Raw genomic sequence first — 9,196 nt, forward strand, 5'->3', positions numbered from 1 at the left:
AACCTGCTTCAGCCCATCCTCTTCCGCCACTGAAGACTTCGGAGAGGACGCGGCCAGGCGACGGGGCCGGGCCAGACCTACCTCTGTCCTCTGTGGCCTGTGACCCGGCTTGCCAGGCGGAGCCTCAAGACAGAGCCCTGGGCTGCCGGGCACCAGTCCTGCCTCCCCTTCTCCCCGCGGGGTCGCCAGGGCCGAAGACACCCGAACCGCCTTATTGTCCATAAAACGGAGATGAAGGGGACAGTCCCATGGGCCGTTTCTGAGGACGGTGTCTGCTGCTCAGGGACTGCCCGCTAAGTCGTCCCCGCCGCTATCCAGAACCCGCAGAGCCCACCCGGTGGAGGGCCTGCACCAGATGTCACATGGGATTTCAGGCCCCGTCCGGCCCGCCAGCTCGGGGAAACTCAAGGTCCCGTCTGTGGAGGCCCCAGGGCGGCAGGTGCTCGGCTGCCCCTCGCCAGGGGACCATCAGGAGTCCCCACGGGGCAGGTGCCCGCGGCCCACTGTGATGCGTTTAAGAACATGGAAGGGCGCAGAGGACCTGGGACAGGAAAGCAGCATTTGCGGGGTCAGGGGGAACCAGGGGCGCGGAAGGAGATGGAGCAGGGATGCAGAGGAGGGAGAAGCTGTCCGAGAAACGCTGGGATTTTGTATCCCGGTCACAGCGCCGGAGCACATTTCAGTGAAACGCCGAACCGAGTTTCACACACAGTGAAGGCTCCTAAAGGACGCGGGTCCCTGCGAAGTGCAAGGGTGCGGGGTTGAGGGGGCGGGGCAGGGCGCTGCAATGAGGCGTACGTGGCTCAGGAGCTCCCCTTTCCGAGACCGACAACGTGCAAAGGAGCGCCCGTGCCTCTCCCCGGGGGGCGAACCTCGGTCTTGAAGCATTCCCTCCTTACGGGGTCTGGACTCCTGTCTTCTCCATTTGTTTTTTATTTAGGAAAATACATCAAGTCATTGAAAGGGTCACTGTGGCCTAACCAGCTCACACGCCTGTACCATTTTAGGTGAAAAGGAAAAGTATCCTCCCGGTCTGTGGTGACCGGCCAGAGAGACCACAAAGCAGAGAGCCCGGAACGACCACCCCTCCGAGGTCCCCCGGGCCCAGAGAGTCACACCCAAGGGCGAAGACAAAGAAATAAACTAACCAAACAATTCAAGATTAATCTGGCATTGTTTAAAATTAGTTACATGGGCTGGTTTCTCTTCTGACTGCATTAAGATAAAAGGGAAAATTCTCTGCCTCCCAAAAATGAATTTGTCCAAAGTGATCTCTGTCCTTGAATTTGTACAACAAAGGTGAGAAGTCAGTTGGTCCCGCTGGCCTCTCTCGTTGGGAGAGGAATCCTGACATGTCATTTCCCTGACATTTTATTTTGTTCTAAGTCCTCTTCTCTGTTTCTCAAGTACATTTTCTGCTCAGATTCTGCAGACAGACATCGGGATGAGTCAGAGCCCATTGAAATGTATTGAGCCTCCCGGGTCTGGCGATTTGATTGCGTGTCTCTGGGATTTATAAATAGTGTAGGATCTCTCTGTGCCTCAGGTACCTGCCAGGCAGGGGTGGGGGGCCGTGTCTCTGGGTTTGCGCGGTGACCCCTCAGGCCAGCCTCAGCGTGCAGCGGGGTGAAGGGCCCGAGCTCGTTTCCATGCCTGCTGCAGGGGTGCACCCTTATGGGATGCGGTTCTTCGCGAGAGAGGCTGCAACCTCCAAACAGCTCGCAAACGAGGGCTCTGGATGGTGTGAGAGTATGGGGGGCGGGCACGACGCCATCCATCACGGGTTTGGAGCCGGGGTTGGGTGCCCTTTGGAGCCGGGCCCGGCGGAGGGACCTGCAGACGTCAGGGCTCTCGGGGACCCCTGGATGCTGTCTGGTACAAGGGCCGGAGCTGAAACGGAGGGCTCCGGCAGGAGGGTTTGGCACCTGGAGGCCTGTCCCCAGGGAGAACCCCGACGGCAAGTGCTGCTTCCTCCTGACAAGAAGGCCCCTCGCTGCAGGGTCGGAGAGACAGTTGACGGCGAACTCGGAGTGAGGAACTCGTGTCTCTGATCCCCTCCTTCCTAAGACAGGACTGTCGCTCGCGGTAGCAGGACAGACCTCGCGCAGGAAGGTTATACAGACCTGCAGAGAGGGGCCAACAGAAGGAGAGGGTTGCTTCGCCTCTGCTCCGGGCGCGAGAATGCGGAAAGGGCAGGTGCCCGCTCCCGCGTGGGAGGCCCCACCTTCCTCCTGCGGATCTCTGGAGCCTCCCCTGCGCCGAGGGACTCAGGCTTTGGAGGCCGTGGGGCTGTGCCTAGGAGGGTCAGAACCATCCAGCAACCAGCACCGTCTGAGGCTGGCCCGTCGGGGGGCTGGTCAAAACCACCGACTGTGGCCACCCAGAACGGTAGTGATGAGTGAGAACAGCAGAATGACAAGGGGACGGGAGCCTCCAGAGTTGTGGCCGGGGAGGAGCTGGTCCCAGGGGGCATGCGATGACCGTGGCCCTCCTGGGGTCCCTTTCAGGGACCTGCTCCTCAAACCGCGCTCGAGCACCACGAAACAGGGACCTGAGCCAGCTTCCCCCTGCACTTGTGGAATACCCATCATCACAGCAGTCCGTCCGATTCAGGACTCAGCTGGCACCGACCGCCGTGCGACCTTGTCACTGAGCCGGAGCCGTGACAGCAAGATGGCACGTGTCACAGTATATGAAGTCTGTCTCGGTAAACACGGGATTCATCCCAAACTGGTTGGAAGCAATTTTTTAAATATTCGATGGTGTAAACTTAAAAACGGAAATATCTCTCGATCCCCTCCTGGACCAGCACATTCCTCGTTCCCACTTCGTGGAGGAAAACCAAGTCCTTCCTGAAATTCTCCAGGACGATAAAAGCATGCATGTGCGTGTATTTTTACAGAAATGGGATCAAACCATACGACTGGCAGCTGTTCTTCATGTAACAGTAAATCGTCCACGTCAACACGAATAAACATGTCCATCGCATGGGGCTCTGTCATCGGTCTAAGCCGTCCCTTGTCCTTTGGGGGCCCGTCAACGTTTCCCAAAGTTCGCTGTCAGGCCCTCCACTGAACATGATTGTGTCGCCGTCTCCGCGCGCTTGCACAAGCACGCGTGTGGGACGGATCCCGGAAGGAAAGCTGATAGGACAAAGCACACGCGTGCTTCCGCTCTGACAGCTGGCGCTAAAGCTTTCCATCATCGGTTCCTAAACCCAGTGCACCCAGCAGGGCAGGGCAGGGCCCACTTATAGCACATTCCCTCCTGGACTTACGTCTTGTCTTTTTTTTTTTTTTTAAGATTTTATTTATTTATTTGACAGAGATCACAAGTAGGCAGAGAGAGAGGAGAAAGCAGGCCTCCCGTGGAGCAGAGAGCCCCATGTGGGGCTCGATCCCAGGACCCTGGGATCATGACTCGAGCTGAAGACAGAGGCTTTAACCCACTGAGCCACCCAGGCGCCCCTTACCTTACGTCTTGTCTTTTGGAGAAAGTAAAAGATCACATTGCCTGGGGGATCAGGACCATCCCTGAGGCAGACACCCCACTAAACCTCCCCCAGCTCCGGACCCCGCGAAGCCGCGTGCCATCCTGTTTTTTGTTGTTCGGAGCCTCTACATCCGGAGTGGGATGAAACAGATGCGACTATGAGACCCGGAATCCTGCGGTTTGGTGGCCTAGACTCAACATTTCTGGTTTCTGGTTTCATCCCTGCACCAAAACCCCACCCTTGATTCTGCCCCATCGGAGGCCCGTGGTGTGTCTTACTAGTTCGGAACACCGGAGCCCCTCAGCAATATGGCTTGCAACTCAGTCCACGTCCTGGAAGGGGACCAGGGCTGGTGAGGCAGGACACAAAGCCCACAGTGAAGCCACACACTGGTGACTGTCAGTGTGGTCTTTGAGAGAGCAATTTCATACAGTGACGGAGGGAATCAGAAGCCAGATTCCATGGATCTAGGAGTCAGTGCAGGTGACGCAGGACGGAAACTATCCTCTCAAGTTGCTGGTGGCGAAGGGAAGAAGGGTCGTTGGTTCTCTGTGTGTTTGCTTACAGAGACACGCAGAAGCCCGTCGAATTGCAGGAAGAGGAGGAAGGAGTGTTTGGAGCGAAACACACAATGAGAGCTCTAAGGAGAGTGACTGGGCAGAGGGGGGAGGCGGCAGGTCCCTTCCCTGCACCTGCTCACCTGTCCAGGACTGGGGATCCCAGGAACCTTGAGAGAACGGGGAAGAGTGGGTGTCGGAGGCGAGAGCCCGCAGTGGGCTGTGGGACGGAGGGCTCAGTGGGCCACAGGGCTCAGTGGGCCACAGCAAGAGTCTCTCCCCAGACGGAGAGTGTCGCCATAGAGGGGCCCTGATCCATACAGCTTTATGACCTGAGCTCGAGGGCAGATAGACGTGGAAGCCCCAGACCGGACAGAACTCCCCGCACTTAGGACGGCACCAGGCATCCGGAAGGCACTCAACTGATGGGAGTTGAACGAATGAGCGTGTGAAAGTACATGAGAAGATCAAGGCTGTGGCTTTACGTGTTTCAGTGTCTCAGGGTGGGAATCCAGGAGGTAAGCCCAGTCCTGCTCCTCAGGGATGACAGGATGGGGGAGGGGCGGGCTCAGGTCCCAGGCTGATTTCCCAAGAGTCACAGGGCCTGAGAGAGGAGTCTCTGTGGTGACGGTGAGCCCAGGTCCTGGGGTGCCACAGGGCTGGAGTGCCGGGGCTCCCATGGCCGGGCCCTGGACTTCTCTTCATCAGGAGCTAATGCCTTTTTGTTTCCCTCTGGACGGTCCTTGAGCCCTGGAGAAGCCCTGGTTTGTTCAAGACAGTGGTGGCTTTGTGCTTCTCTCTGAAATAAAACTTTTATCCTAAAAGAAAAAGAAAATGTATCCAATGCAGATGTCATCATCCCAGAGCTCAGATCGTCCCAGCCCTGGCTGGGAGGCGGAGGAGGAGGAGGAGAGGAGGAGGAGGAGGCCGCGGCGGCAGCAGCCTGGGTGGGGAGGGGAGGCGTGGGCAGAGGCCTGTGCTCTGCTCCTCTTCCCCTTCTGGATCTGTTGAAACGCGCCGCCCATACACAGGAAATCTAACTCCCAAACTCGCCCTTTCTTTTTTCCCTCCCCCAGCCGTCCGTTAGGGAGGACCTGAGCGCGGGCCAGGGGCAGGGAGATCCGGAGGACACGGGCAGAGGCTGGGCGCCGCGTTGACAAAGGCTGGCAAAGGGCCGGAGCGGCCTCCGGTGCGCGCAGGTGCGGCCCCGCGGGAGCGGCGCTGCCCCGTGACCCGGGCTCGCTGGGGGGCCGCGGGCGTCGGAGCGCGAGCCCGGCGGGGACAGGCCGGGACCCCGGGCCCCGCGCCGCGCCCCTTAGCCGGCCTCTCGGGCCTCACTCGGCTCCCACCTCCGGGCGGCGTCGAGCCCTGCCGGCGACGGGCCGCGGCGGCGCGTGCGGGGACGGAGGGAGCGGGCCCGGCGGGGGAGGTCGCAGGGCCGGGGCGGCTGCGACGGCGGCGCCGGGAAGGTCTCGGCCCCGAAGGGCAGCGTGACCCGGCCCGGGAGCGGCGGGCAGGGCTGCGGCGGGCGCACCTCGGGGCGCGGAACGAGGTCACCGCCCGGGAGTCGCCGGGGGGCCCGCGGGGGCGGCCGGCATCGAAGCGCAGCGCCGCGCTCAGGACTTTCCGGTTCGTCGTCCCGCAGGGCCGCGGAGAAGACGCGGGCGCCGGGCAGGGCTGCCGAGCGGGGGCCCCGGGGCGCGGGGGGCCACGAGGACGGCGGCGCGGGCGCGGGGACGCGTCCCCGGGACAATGCGGAGCTGGGGAGCCGCGCTCGGCTCCTCCTCCCCGGGAAGGGGGCGGCGCCGGCAGGCGGTCGGCCCTGGGCGGCCGCGGGGCTCGCGGGGCGGGGCGGGGCGGGGCGGGGCGGGCCCGAACCCCGAGGCCCCGCGCCGCGCCCCACCCCCTCCCGGGCGGCCTCCACGCCCCGCTGCGCCGCGGGCCTTTGTCTCGGCGGGGGGCGCGGTCGGCCCAGTGCTGCGGCCTCCGGGGCTTTGGGACGCCTCGCGACCCGGAAACCCTTCGCGGCGACAGGCCGAGGAGCGGCGGCGCGATGACACGCGACACGCCCGGTTTTCGCTTTTACAACACGACGCCTGAGCGCGGCCTAAGCCCTTGGGTCCCGGGATGCGGCACAGGCGCTCGTGGGCGCCCGGCCCGGCCCGCGCCCCCTCCCCGTGCGGCGCCCTCCGCCCGCAGGCCCGCGCGCACGGCCTGCCCACGCTCTCTGGAGGGCGGCGTGGAGGCGGGGGCTCGCCAGGGACGGTGCGTCCGGGAGAAGCCCGCGCCCTCCCAGCTGGAGGCGGCCCGGGAGAGGTGGGCCTGGGTCCCCGCGCCAGGACCGTCCTCTCTGCAGCCCCTTCTGGAGGGCTCCGCCCCGGCCAGCACCCAGCACCCAGCACCCAGCACCCCTGGGCGCTCAGCAAGCAGGCAGGTGCAGTCACAGCAAGCAGCCGCCCTGCCCAGGACGTCCTGGGCCGCGCACCTGTAACCGAAAGACTGTCCTGTCCTTTGAGAAAAACCGCTGAGCGAGGTCACGGTGGGGAGGCAGAGGGCCCCGCCGAGTCCCCGCACTCAGGACAAGGTGCGCTGCGCGATTTGCTCCTGAAACTCGAGACTGAGATGCGTTAGTAGCTGTGGCGGCCCCTCAGGAGTCAGTGTTTCCACCCCGAGGAAAAGGGCCCTTTGAAAGGCAGCGTGTTCTGTTCTAGACAAATACAGGGGTGGCGGCTCGGGAACCCCGTGTTAATTGTTCCCGTTTGAAAATCCTGTGCCTTTCCAGGAGGGCTCGGATGGTCAACAGGCATTCCCTGGTGAACGGAATTAGGGCCACAACTCCCTTGCTGGTTCAGGGGACAATGGAGTAACCTCTGGCTGACAAGTTACGCCTTCACTGAATGCTTTGATTATCTGTTCAGTTTAAAACAAGTGCATTGAAAGCCGGGCCCCTGCCTCCTGTTTCATCTTCCCTCCCGTTTCTGAGTTTGTTCCCCGGAGATTAAAAACACACTTTGACTCGTGTCTCCTGTGCTCAGAATTTGAAACAAACATGGGATCGGGTCTAATGTCAAATTAGTGGGTAGCAGGCGCGTACCTAACACATGATCATGGTTCCTTATTCACACCGACGGCTCATTTCTTCAAAAATAAAAATATTCTGACTAAGGCTAGGAGCGTAGGGCTTCACCGGGCTTCTTGCTCTGACTGGAGCGGTTTCCAGCGAGTTTTTGAAGCGCTGGAAACCTTTCTGCTCTGAGATTTCAGAAGAACCCTTTCAGCAAAACTTCAAGTCGCTGAAAGGAGAGTGAATTCTTCAGGTACAAAGGAGTCATGTTCAGTTCAAGTGAAATTCATTCAGCCTTTGTCCCGCAAATGTTTATTGCAGGCCTGTGTGGTGTCAGACGCTGCTCTCCCAAAAGGCCAGGATTCCCTGGGGGACTCAGACCCACGTGGCCGATGGGCACCCCGGGCCTGTGTGTTGCGTGTGGGCGCCTCCGCCCCGCAGAAAATGGTGGTGTGACTGCGAACCCACCGGCGTGGACTTCTAGGAAGGTTCGATGTTGTTGTTGTTCTTAAAAATCAGACTCCAACTGCTTGTTTAACCTAAATTTTTACACTAACCTAGAGCTGTCTGAAACATGTTATTGGCGGTTAACAGATGATAAATATAGTGTCTTGGTTGCAGGGAAAGAATAAGAAAATCCCGGTGCCCCTTTCCGTCCAGGGCTTGTCTGTCTGCGATAATCCAAGTCCCTGCCTCCTTAATGAAGAAGGCTCTCTCCCCTCCTCCCTCGGTGCCCTCATTCCTGTCATGTAAACAGCTACTAACAGCTCCCATCCCTCTTTGTTCAAGCAAACAATAGCCTTTATAACTAAGAAGAAAATTAGTATCAGGTGAAAGCCTCATTTTAGGGTGCTTAAAGCTTTTCCTTTTCTCCAGGAGAACGAAGTACAACAGTAATCTCAAGAAGAAGAATCCACATTCAAAGTCCAGAAAGCAACAGGACAAAGGTCTGTCTTTAACGACACACAGGCACACTTGTGATTGAATTTTAAATATTGTGCTTTTCTTCTCTTTAACTTCCTAACTGAAAAGCTGCAGCCCAGGGGAAAGAGGGTGGTCAAAGGTCTGGGGAGTCAGAAACCTCCCCTCCCTGCCCGTGTTGGGTCTGACCTGCCGGCTTTGTTGCACTGAAGGCAGAGCCTTCGAAATGGGGGGCCGGGTTTCCTCACCGAATTAGGGGATTGCATTTATAAATGTCACAGTTGTGCTGGGAAATGAAAGAGGAACTACAATGTGCCTGGAGTCCAGGATTCCTTTCCAGGGGAAAAGGAATCTCCTCCTGCTTGACCTCAATGCAGACGAGAAGCACCATCTGATCTGAAACCGAAAGCCCCGGGGCGTGAGGAGAGACTTAGATACATTATTCTGTGACATGAATGCACTTCGGGTCTGAACTTGAAGAGAACCGTGGACGGGCACGTCTGTCGGCGAGCCTGAAGGACCGTGTTGTTGCGCTTTAATAATTTTGTTCTTTGTGTCTTTAACAGTTACCATCCCGAAAGGCATCCAAACAGACCAATGAGCCGAACCTCAGGCTCTGGGCAGCACCCGACTTGGACCCACCGCGTTTCCTTCTGGCTCATGGTACGACCCGGTGTACTCGCGTTGTGCTCTAATATAGCAATTGAAAAAGAGAGATTAAGAAAGAGGGAAGAGGGGCGCCTGGGGGGCTCAGTGGGTTAAAGCCTCTGCCTTCGACTCAGGTCATGATTCCAGGGTCCTGGGATGGAGCCCCGCATCGGGATCTCTGCTCCATGGGGAGCCTGCTTCCTCCTCTCTCTCTGCCTGCCTCTCTGCCTACTTGTGATCTCTGTCTGTCAAATGAATAAATAAAATCTTTTTAAACAAAGAAAAAGAAAGAGTGAAGATTTTTTTGTGCCTCAAAATAACATTTAAGATTTAGAGTTAGTGAAACCCAGCAAGTCCAAGAAGCAAGCATCGTTCCTTCCTTTAGGGCACAGTGACGGACGCCGGGTGACGGCAACTACATTTGTTTTAAGTGGAAAACACAGGCTAAGCGAGGACTGGGCTCTTGCACCTTATAAACGCTCTTATGCACTGGGCACGAAGAGCAGCCTCAGG

The 9,196-nt window shown here is 58.8% G+C and overlaps 1 long non-coding RNA gene across 1 annotated transcript; it reads left to right on the forward strand.

The window, feature by feature from the left end:
- The first annotated feature begins 5,138 nt into the window (after window positions 1-5,138).
- LOC123954339 lies at window positions 5,139-8,765 on the forward strand. The gene is made up of 4 exons (XR_006821071.1): window positions 5,139-5,249; window positions 7,436-7,602; window positions 7,991-8,061; window positions 8,602-8,765. It is a non-coding gene; the product is annotated as an uncharacterized LOC123954339 (long non-coding RNA).
- The last annotated feature ends 431 nt before the right edge of the window (window positions 8,766-9,196 follow it).

The sequence above is a fragment of the Meles meles genome, chromosome 12 (assembly GCF_922984935.1).
Source record: "Meles meles chromosome 12, mMelMel3.1 paternal haplotype, whole genome shotgun sequence".
In the NCBI taxonomy this organism is placed as follows: domain Eukaryota; kingdom Metazoa; phylum Chordata; class Mammalia; order Carnivora; family Mustelidae; genus Meles; species Meles meles.